We start from the raw sequence: 11,792 nt of genomic DNA, 5'->3' as shown, positions 1-11,792 counted from the left end.
GATCTCAGAGTTGTATATTGCATACATATTTTGATAATAAATGTACTTTGAGTCTTTGAATCTTTGAGTAATGTAAAGATGATCAGTTTATTTTCAGTGGTTATAGGGCATTGAAGGAGAAAGATGCTAGGCAGAAATACATTTGTATCAGCTTTGCAATGTAGGAAACATAACAATTTGCTCACAACAAACTCCGACAAATTGCACAGTAAAATGTTCCAATAATCTATCAGTAATTTCAATTGAATGATCGACATCAACCATGACAGTGGGATGAAATACCCTGTTCTTCAACATAAAGAATGGGATATCATTAGTGTAAGATTAGATAGACGTTTATAAGAGACATAGGGGAATACAGCCAGTGTCTTTTTTACCCAGGGTTGAAATATCTTAACACCAGAGGTTATGCATTTAAGGTGAGAGGGGTAAGTTCAAAGGAGATGTGCAGGGCAAGACTTTCTACGCAGAATGGCAGGTGCCTGGAATGTCCTGCCTGAGGTAGAGGTGGAGGTACATACAATAAGGGTGTTCAGAAGACTCATAGATAGGCAGGTGAATATGTAATACATGGAAAGATATGGATATTATGTCGGCAAAAGGGATTAGTTTAATTGGGCATTTGATTTTTAATTTAATTAGTTCAGCAAAACATTGTGGGATGAAGTGCCAATTCCTGTGCATGTCTGTTCCATTCTATGTTCTCTCTAGTATTCTGTGTGAGCAGAACAGACAACTGTAATAACTTTACAGCCTAGCTCTGATTTCCATGAGAAACATAGTGTAACAGTTATCGTTCTAGCTGGCTAAATGAAGGAGATTTAACTAGCTGGATAGAAAGAACTAAATTTCCAAACACTTAAATGTCAAATTAATAAATGTAATTCAAGATGAGTCAAAATATAACATGAACTTTGAAATATATTTAATTAACCTGAGATCTGGATGATATATCATAAACATAACATGTTATTTATGATTAATTAGTTTTATTGCTAAATCATTAATCACTTATTAAACTGGTGTTTTCTGGTCAATATGGATGGATATAGACCATGCTTCACTAATACCCTTTGGTTGATTTGATAAAACTGCTCATAAACAACTACCAAACAATTATCCTTGAAAAATGGCTCCTTTATACAAAACAAACCTCCAACAATAAAGAGATTGGAAAATGTGGACCTCAGGAACAGCTTGCAAGATAATGACAGCCATGGATCTGAACTTCTCTGTCTTTTCTGCACGGCCTTTGGCTGACTGATGAAAATGGTGCTTAAAGATCAAAACCTCAAACCCTGTACATAGAACATGGGCCGACCAGGCTGCAGTTATCTCAACTCTCCTGCATGTTTTGAGACATGGACTATATTCAGCAGGCATTTCAAAACACTGGAGATATACTAGCACAGTCTCCACAAAATCCTCCAAATCCATGGGCAACATAAATGAGCTAACATTAGCTTCATCTCTTAGACTAACATCCTCAGCACTGAGAAGCCAATCACATTCCGTTGTCTCGTTTGGATAAAACAATTCTGACCTGCCCAATTGCAAACTCCCAACATAGACACTCTATTCTCAGCTCCACCATGGCAGGAAATTACACCATGGTAGAGAGAGGGAATGATTCAAAAATGTTCTCAAAACTTCTATTAAAAAATTTAACACCCTGCAACTTGTGAGAACTCTGGGCCCGTAACTACTCAAAAGGACCAGAGAATATTCAGGATAGAACTGAGAAGAGCACACAGGAGCCTAGTGTGAAGAGTGGAAGGAGTACTCCAGCTCCCAAATTAATCACCTGCCCTGCCCTGTCAAGCACATCCAGCCCCATTTGTGCTAGACTCTGTGGGTGCTAAATGGGCCACATCAGTCATTCCAGACTGGGTGGGAGCAAGTCATTCTCAATCCAGATGAAATACCTAAATAGAAACAGAACTTATTCAAAAACTGTTATATCTCTAACATATTTCAGCTTGGGAATATGGTCTAAAATGTCATCAACGTCCTTCTTCTATAGATGCTGCTACCTGATCTGCTGAGTATTTCCAGTGTTAACTGTTTTTATTTTCACATTTTCAGCATCCATAGCGGTTTGTTATGATCTTTGGGCTCATCCATGATTCGATCTAGAACTATAATATTACATAACCTTTTTACTTTGTGTATGCATTGCAAGTAAGGCTCTTGAGTGTGAAAATTAATTTAAATTCTGATCATGGATGTCATGGAAGAAACAGAGCTGCCTCTGCAGAGAAAACGTTCATGTCGATCAAAATCAACAAGTAGCATTTTAAGACCCTTGAAAATAAAGACTAGATTTAAAAGTAACAGATGTCAAAATAAGTTAAAAATTTAAACAAATATTACATTTGTATGTCTACAGCTGCCAACATTTGTGATCATTAAGACTGCAGTGTAGTTATGATCTAAAAGACTGAATCTGAATGTTAAAAAAATGTAAGTATACAGTGTTTTATTTTTGGAAATTGAACATATCAGAACTGTTGATTATTTCAAATCTATAAATATGATTTAACAAGTATGAGTAAGACCTGATGGAAACTTGCCTTCTCCCCAATGTGATAAATTCATCAAACCAGAGTTCCTCAAATTGGGAATTCCACAGAAATTCAACTTCACCATATACCAGCTTCACAATGGCATGCAAACCTATATCACAAAATATTCTCTTTCATTCTATTAATACAGAATAGGAAAATGAATTTCTCCAATTTTATCAGCCAGTATTTTTTTCAGACAGCACTTTTGTCTCCCCAGTGACCCTTTTTAATATGATACCTATTTTCTACCTTATTTAACCCTCATGACTAAGGATGAATTTCTAGGTTAATTCAATTATTAATTATTGTTTGTGTTCCTTTCTTATTTTTTGGCATCCTAACCTGAAATGCTGAACTCAAAAGCTAACTATGCTGTATAAAGTTTGAAGCAGCTGTGGCAATGAAATTCAACACTGGTTATGGTTGGGCACGTTTTGCACCAATTCAAAGAAATCCAAGTCTTGTCAGTTCACTCTTTCATGGTTTATACCATGAACAATCATTGTTAGTATTCATATTCAATTGTGGAGACGATATAGAAACCATAGAAACTACAGCACAGAAACAGGCCTTTTGGCCCTTCTTGGCTGTGCCAAACCATTTTCTGCCTAGTCCCACTGAACTGCACACGGACCATATCCTTCCATACACCTCCCATCCATGTATCTGTCCAATTTATTCTTAAATGTTGAAAAAGAACCCCCATTTACCACCTCGTCTGGCAGCTCATTCCATACTCCCACCACTCTCTGTGTCAAGAAGCCCCCGCTAATGTTCCCTTTAAACTTTTCCCCCCTCACCCTTAACCCATGTCCTCTGGTTTTTTTTCTCCCCTTGCCTCAGTGGAAAAAGCCTGCTTGCATTCACTCTATCAATACCCATCATAATTTTATATACCTCTGTTAAATCTCCCCTCATTCTTCTACGCTCCAGGGAATAAAGTCCTAACCTATTCAACCTTTCTCTGTACCTGAGTTTCTCAAGTCCCGGCAACATCCTTGTAAACCTTCTCTGCACTCTTTCAACCTTATTTATATCCTTCCTGTAATTTCGTGACCAAAACTGAACACAATACTCCAGATTCGGTCTCACCAATGCCTTATACAACCTCATCATAACATTCCGGCTCTTATACTCAATACTTTGATTAATAAAGGCCAATGTACCAAAAGCTCTCTTTACGACCCTATCTACCTGTGACGCCACTTTTAGGGAATTTTGTATCTGTATCCCCAGATCCCTCTGTTCCACTGCACTCCTCAGTGCCTTACTATTAACCCTGTATGTTCTACCTTGGTTTGTCCTTCCAACATGCAATACCTCACACTTGTCTGTATTAAACTCCATCTGCCATTTTTCAGCCCATTTTTCCAGCTGGTCCAAGTCCCTCTGCAGGCTCTGAAAACCTTCCTCACTGTTTACTACACCTCCAATCTTTGTATCATCAGCAAGTTTGCTGATCCAATTTACCACATTATCATCCAGATCATTGATATAGATGACAAATAACAATGGACCCAGCACTGATCCCTGTGGCACACCACTAGTCACAGGCCTCCACTCGGAGAAGCAATTCTCTACTACCACTCTTTGGCTTCTTCCATTGAGCCAATGTCTAATCCAATTTACCACCTCTCCATGTATACCTAGCGACTGAATTTTCCTAACTAACCTCCCATGCGGGACCTTGTCAAAGGCCTTACTGAATATCCACTGCCTTCCCTTCGTCCACTTTCCTGGTATCCTCCTCGAAAAACTCCAATAGATTGGTCAAACGTGACCTACCACGCACAAAGCCATGTTGACTCTCCCTAATAAGTCCCTGTCTATCCAAATGCTTGTAGATTCTGTCTCTTAGTACTCCCTCCAGTAACTTACCTACTACCGACGTTAAACTTACTGGCCTATAATTTCCCAGACTACTTTTCGATCCTTTTTTAAACAACGGAACAACATGAGCCACTCCAGCACCTCACCTGTAGACAGCGACATTTTAAATATTTCTGCCAGGGCCCCTGCAATTTCAACACTAGTCTCCTTCAAGGTCTGAGGGAACACCCTGTCAGGTCCCGGGGATTTATCCACTTTAATTTTCCTCAAGACAGCAAGGACCTCCTCCTTTTCGATCTGTACAGTTTCCATGATCTCACTACTTGTTTCCCTTAATTCCATAGACTTCATGCCAGTTTCCTTAGTAAATACAGACGCAAAAAACCTATTTAAGATCTCCCGCATTTCCTTTGGTTCTGCACATAGCCGACCACTCTGATCTTCAAGAGGACCAATTTTATCCCTTACAATCCTTTTGCTCTTAATATACCTGTAAAAGCTCTTTGGATTATCCTTCACTTTGACTGCCAAGGCAACCTCATGTCCTCTTTTAGCCCTCCTGATTTCTTTCTTAAGTGTTTTCTTGCACTTCCTATATTCCTCAAGCACCTTATTTACTCCCTGCTTCCTATACATGTCATACAACTCCCTCTTCTTCTTTATGAGAGTTGCAATATCCCTTGAGAACCAAGGTTCTTTATTCCTATTCACTTTGCCTTTAATCCTGACAGAAACATACAAATTCTGCACTCTCAAAATTTTGCCTTTGAAGGCTTCCCACCTACCGATCACATCCTTGCCAGAGAACAACCTGTCCCAATCCACGCTTTTTAGATCCTTTCTCATTTCTTCAAATTTGGCCTTCTTCCAATTAAGAACCTCAACCCTAGGACCAGATCTATCCTTGTCCATGATCAAATTGAAACTAATAGTGTTATGATCACTGGAACCAAAGTGCTCCCCTACACAGACTTCCGTCACTTGTCCTAACTTGTTTCCTAACAGGAGATCCAATATTGCATCCCCTCTAGTTGGTCCCTCTACATATTGATTTAGAAAACTTTCCTGAACACATTTTACAAACTCTAAACCATCTAGACCCCTAACAGTATGGGAGTCCCAATCAATATATGGAAAATTAAAATCCCCTACCACCACAACTGGCAGGGAGATTAGCGGGGGCTACTGAGGTGACTTTAAACTAGAATGGTTGGGGGGTGGGAATCAAACTAAAGAGGCTAGGCGTGAGGAGGTTAGTTCACTACAGGGGGATGGGAACCAGTGCAGAGAGACAGAGGGGTGTAAAGTGAGGGTAGAAACAAAAAGTACTATGGAGAAAAGTAAAAGTGGCAGGCCGACAAATCCAGGGCAAGCATTAAAAAGGGCCACTTTTCAGCATAATTGTATAAGGGCTAAGAGAGTTGTAAAAGAGCGCCTGAAGGCTTTGTGTGTCAATGCAAGGAGCATTCGTAATAAGGTGGATGAATTGGAAGTGCAGATTGTTATTAATGATTATGATATAGTTGGGATCACAGAGACATGGCTCCAGGGTGACCAGGGATGGGAGCTCAACGCTCAGGGATATTCAATATTCAGGAGGGATAGACATGAAGGAAGGGGAGGTGGGGTGGCGTTGCTGGTTAAAGAAGAGATTAACGCAATAGAAAGGAAGGACATAAGCCAGGAAGATGTGAAATCGATATAGGTAGAGCTGCGTAACACTAAGGGGCAGAAGACGCTGGTGGGAGTTGTGTACAGGCCACCTAACAGTAGTAATGAGGTCGGAGATGGTATTAAACAGGAAATTAGAAATGTGTGCAATAAAGGAACAGCAGTTATAATGGGTGACTTCAATCTACATGTAGATTGGGTGAACCAAATTGGTAAAGGTGCTGAGGAAGAGGATTTCTTGGAATGTATGCGGGATGGTTTTTTGAACCAACATGTCGAGGAACCAACTAGAGAGCAGGCTATTCTGGACTGGGTTTTGAGCAATGAAGAAGGGTTAATTAGCAATCTTGTCGTGAGAGGACCCTTGGGTAAGAGTGACCATAATATGGTGGAATTCTTCATTAAGATGGAGAGTGACATAGTTAATTCAGAAACAAAGGTTCTGAACTTAAAGAGGGGTAACTTTGAAGGTATGAGACGTGAATTAGCTAAGATAGACTGGCAAATGACACTTAAAGGATTGACGGTGGATATGCAATGGCAAGCATTTAAAGGTTGCATGGATGAACTACAACAATTGTTCATCCCAGTTTGGCAAAAGAATAAATCAAGGAAGGTAGTGCACCCGTGGCTGACAAGAGAAATTAGGGATAGTATCAATTCCAAAGAAGAAGCATACAAATTAGCCAGAGAAAGTGGCTCACCTGAGGACTGGGAGAAATTCAGAGTTCAGCAGAGGAGGACAAAGGGCTTAATTAGGAAGGGGAAAAAAGATTATGAGAGAAAACTGGCAGGAAACATAAAAACGGACTGTAAAAGCTTTTATAGATATGTAAAAAGGAAAAGACTGGTAAAGACAAATGTAGGTCCCCTGCAGACAGAAACAGGTGAATTGATTATGGGGAGCAAGGACATGGCAGACCAATTGAATAATTACTTTGGTTCTGTCTTCACTAAGGAGGACATAAATAATCTTCCAGAAATAGTAGGGGACAGAGGGTCCAGTGAGATGGAGGAACTGAGCGAAATACATGTTAGTAGGGAAGTGGTGTTAGGTAAATTGAAGGGATTGAAGGCAGATAAATCCCCAGGGCCAGATGGTCTGCATCCCAGGGTGCTTATGGAAGTAGCCCAAGAAATAGTGGATGCATTAGTGATAATTTTTCAAAACTCGTTAGATTCTGGACTAGTTCCTGAGGATTGGAGGGAGGCTAATGTAACTCCACTTTTTAAAAAAGGAGGGAGAGAGAAACCAGGGAATTATAGACCGGTTAGCCTAACGTCGGTGGTGGGGAAACTGCTGGAGTCAGTTATCAAAGATGTGATAACAGCACATTTGGAAAGCGGTGAAATGATCGGACAAAGTCAGCATGGATTTGTGAAAGGAAAATCATGTCTGACGAATCTCATAGAATTTTTTGAGGATGTAACTAGTAGAGTGGATAGGGGAGAACCAGTGGATGCGGTATATTTGGATTTTCAGAAGGCTTTTGACAAGGTCCCACACAGGAGATTAGCGTGCAAACTTAAAGCACACGGTATTGGGGGTAAGGTATTGGTGTGGGTGGAGAGTTGGTTAGCAGACAGGAAGCAAAGAGTGGGAATAAACGGGACCTTTTCAGAATGGCAGGCGATGACTAGTGGAGTACCGCAAGGCTCAGTGCTGGGACCCCAGTTGTTTACGATATATATTAATGACTTGGATGAGGGAATTAAATGCAGCATCTCCAAGTTTGCGGATGACACGAAGCTGGGTGGCAGTGTTAGCTGTGAGGAGGATGCTAAGGGGATGCAGGGTGAATTGGATAGGTTGGGTGAGTGGGCAAATTCATGGCAGATGCAATTTAATGTGGATAAATGTGAAGTTATCCACTTTGGTGGCAAAAATAGGAAAACAGATTATTATCTGAATGGTGGCCAATTAGGAAAAGGGGAGGTGCAACGAGACCTGGGTGTCATTATACACCAGTCATTGAAAGTGGGCATGCAGGTACAGCAGGCGGTGAAAAAGGCAAATGGTATGCTGGCATTTATAGTGAGAGGATTGGAGTACAGGAGCAGGGAGGTACTACTGCAGTTGTACAAGGCCTTGGTGAGACCACACCTGGAGTATTGTGTGCAGTTTTGGTCCCCTAATCTGAGGAAAGACATCCTTGCCATAGAGGGAGTACAAAGAAGGTTCACCAGATTGATTCCTGGGATGGCAGGACTTTCATATGAAGAAAGACTGGATGAACTGGGCTTGTACTCGTTGGAATTTAGAAGATTGAGGGGCGATCTGATTGAAACGTATAAGATCCTAAAGGGATTGGACAGGCTGGATGCAGGAAGATTGTTCCTGATGTTGGGGAAGTCCAGAACGAGGGGTCACAGTTTGAGGATAGAGGGGAAGCCTTTTAGGACCGAGATTAGGAAAAACTTCTTCACACAGAGAGTGGTGAATCTGTGGAATTCTCTGCCACAGGAAACAGTTGAGGCCAGTTCATTAGCTATATTTAAGAGGGAGTTAGATATGGCCCTTGTGGCTACGGGGGTCAGGGGGTATGGAGGGAAGGCTGGGGCGGGGTTCTGAGTTGGGTGATCAGCCATGATCATAATAAATGGCGGTGCAGGCTCGAAGGGCCAAATGGCCTACTCCTGCACCTATTTTCTATGTTTCTATGTTTATGTTTCCTGCAGTTGCCTGCTATCTCTCTGCAGATTTGCTCTTCCAATTCTCGTTGACTATTGGGTGTTCTGTAATACAATCCCACTAATGTGGCCATACCTTTCCTGTTTCTCAGCTCCACCCATAAGGACTCAGTAGACAAGCCCTCTAATCTGTCCTGCCTGAGCACTGCTGTAATATTTTGCTTAACAAGCAATGCTACTCCCCCACCTTTCATTCCTCTGCCTCCATCACATCTGAAACATCTGAACCCTGGAATATTAAGCTGCCAGTCCTGGCCCTCCTGTAGCCAAGTTTCACTAATTGCTATAACATCATAATTCCACATGTCAATCCACGCCCTCAACTCATCCGCCTTCCCCGCAATACTCCTAGCATTGAAATATATACACCTCAGAAGATTTTTACCAGCACTCACAATGTTTTTTGAATGCAGCTTTTTTAAAATTAAAAACTGTAAAATATTGCTTGGCTGCACCCTGAGACACTTATTGCTTCCAGGATCTGATGTAATCTTTGCTATTAGCTTGGGTACCTTCTATAGTCTAGTATTGTGATATACTGGGGTGTGGCATTAAGCATCTTTATTACTTCTTATGCTGTCCTGCAGGGAGGAGAATGATTTATTTCCATCCTGGTTTTATGTTCTGAGGTGACTAATGTGGCAAGTTTGGAAACCACAGAATCTTCCACAAAGGGAGCAGGCAGATGAATGTTTGTTGAGTTGATCCATTTCTTCTTTTTCGTGTACAGGAACTGTTCTCACAATACGTGGCTTTGAGTGTCTCAATATTTTCCCGAGTGTTCCTTCTCCATTTTGAGTAGTAATGGGTCAGAGTTTGCTGGAGTCATAGAATCATAGAGTCTGTTTGGATGTTGCATTTCTTCATGGCTTTGAATTTCTTCTCTTATGCACCTGATAATCTCTTTCCATGACAATGTTTGGAATAGAATGATTACTTCAAGAGATGGGTGCTATGCATGCAAACAACATAGTCTGCCCAACAGATCCAACCGTATAACATAATATTAATCTTTTAAAAAACAATTGAAAAATAACATCATTTCTAAATAGTGTTGTGATTGTAACCACTTTCTCTCCAAATGCTGATATGTGCACCAGGTCTGCAAGGATTTCAAAATATATCATCCAAAGTTACATGTTCTCACAACGATCTAGCTGGCGCCAAGTAGGCATGAGATGTTTCTCATGAAAAGCAATTCAGTGCTTCATTTGGCAGAAAAGATAATCATTATGTATCTTTTAATGAGATTTAACGAATCGAGTGTACTGCATGCTGCTTGCCACAACATTTTTGTGCATTCCGTCTAGGGCATGTGTGCCTTAGGTTCACCATCCCTTTCCTAAACTGTTGAGAGAAGAAATTTGAGATAACTTTTTGATACTTCCTGTGGATTGGAGGACTAATATTACCGTGAAAGGGGAGGAAAGAATATATCAAATAATAACACCTGTTAATTTAACTTCATTGTTGGGCAAACAATCCAATAGGAACTTTTGTTTAGAAAAGCTTCAATTACTGAGTGGCAGTCATCATGCATTTATTATAGGATGTCAGGAGCAAAGAGAAGCCCAGTGTAAACGACAAAGGGAGCACGCAGTCTCCTGTTCTACCTACCCAACCACCCCATGAAGCATCTCCTGCTCCACTTATGAATCTCACATAGGATAAAAGCAGACTCCAATCCTACAGAACTCTGATGGAAGCAAGTTATCCGCAAACCTAGAGAGCTAAGAGCAAGATTCAAAAGCTGAAGAAAAGATTTTCTTTTACAAGGGAAACTGCAGTTCTCCGCCTTATGTAATAGTAGAGGTTAAAATGCTTTTAAAAAGGACTTGGACATGCACTCCAATAGTTGTGACTTTATGCTGGGATGAGGCTAGATAGCTCTTTCTAAACAAGTGCAGCAAGAAGGGGCTAAGTGGCAGACTTACACATTCTAAATTTTACAAGTTTGCAAGCTTACTAACAATTTAAAATTACTTATTCTAAACCCTACACTAGTTTCAAAATTTTGCCCCACCCTCTCAACTTGATCAAGATGACCCACCTTATCTAATAATCAATTGTATATCATTACTCCCCTGATCACCCATCCAGTATTTGACCTTAACTTTCCATTTAATTGGAAATGAAACTGAAAGCAATACTTTCAACCTTCTAGCATAAAACTTACCTTGCAGCCAAAAAGAATAATCAAAACAAGAACTCTTTCTTAATGTTTTTAATGTCCAAGGTTCATTCCTGCTCTATTAAATGTAATCTTCACATACCTTTCTAATTAGTAATAAAGGAGTTTTCTTCCTCAACCTGCTATAGTAAAACTAAATATTAGCCTCTCTGTATTGAGTGCAGCATTCCCTCACAACAACAATTAAGTCTATTATGTTTGTGCCTACGTCACTGGAGCAGGAGGAACTGGGTACTTTCTGACAAAGAGGCAACAGTACTACTAACTTAGCCACCATTGGCACTTCAATTTTTTTTATGGCTAATGCCTACGTTAACTGCATCTACTTGCCAACATATTTCTGCAATTAAAGTTAAGCAAAAGTTATCAAATGAGGCACAACTGGACAAATATTGGCTTATTTGTAGTCCTACAAACAAGGTTACACTTTTCCATTTTCTTTTTAAAGTTCAGAATGTAATGAGCCAGTGATGGATACAAACACTATTAGCAGTTTTTAAGCCATATGAACTAGCCCTTCTTTTCTCCTTCTGTTTTATTCAGTCTAGTTTTTTTTTTTTTTTTTTCTGATTAGTTTTCATCTTTCTCACAATGAAAAAGTTTATTTGAAAGAAACTTAAACCAAAACAGTAAATTTGATAATGCCATCCAGACACCATGTACTTCCTCTTCAAGGATTCCCTGTCATGAATATACCTATAGCCACAGAAGCGTAGATGGTGTTCAGGTGAAGGCAACCTGAATATCCCAAGTGCTTGTCCTGATTTATAGCTGTTGTTGCCTGGCCAAGAGCCATTCCATGAGGATGCCTACCCCACTCTTCTGATTAAGAAATTGGGCAC

Source organism: Mobula birostris, chromosome 19 (genome assembly GCF_030028105.1).
Source record: "Mobula birostris isolate sMobBir1 chromosome 19, sMobBir1.hap1, whole genome shotgun sequence".
Taxonomy (NCBI): domain Eukaryota; kingdom Metazoa; phylum Chordata; class Chondrichthyes; order Myliobatiformes; family Myliobatidae; genus Mobula; species Mobula birostris.
This window is presented reverse-complemented; position numbering follows the sequence as displayed.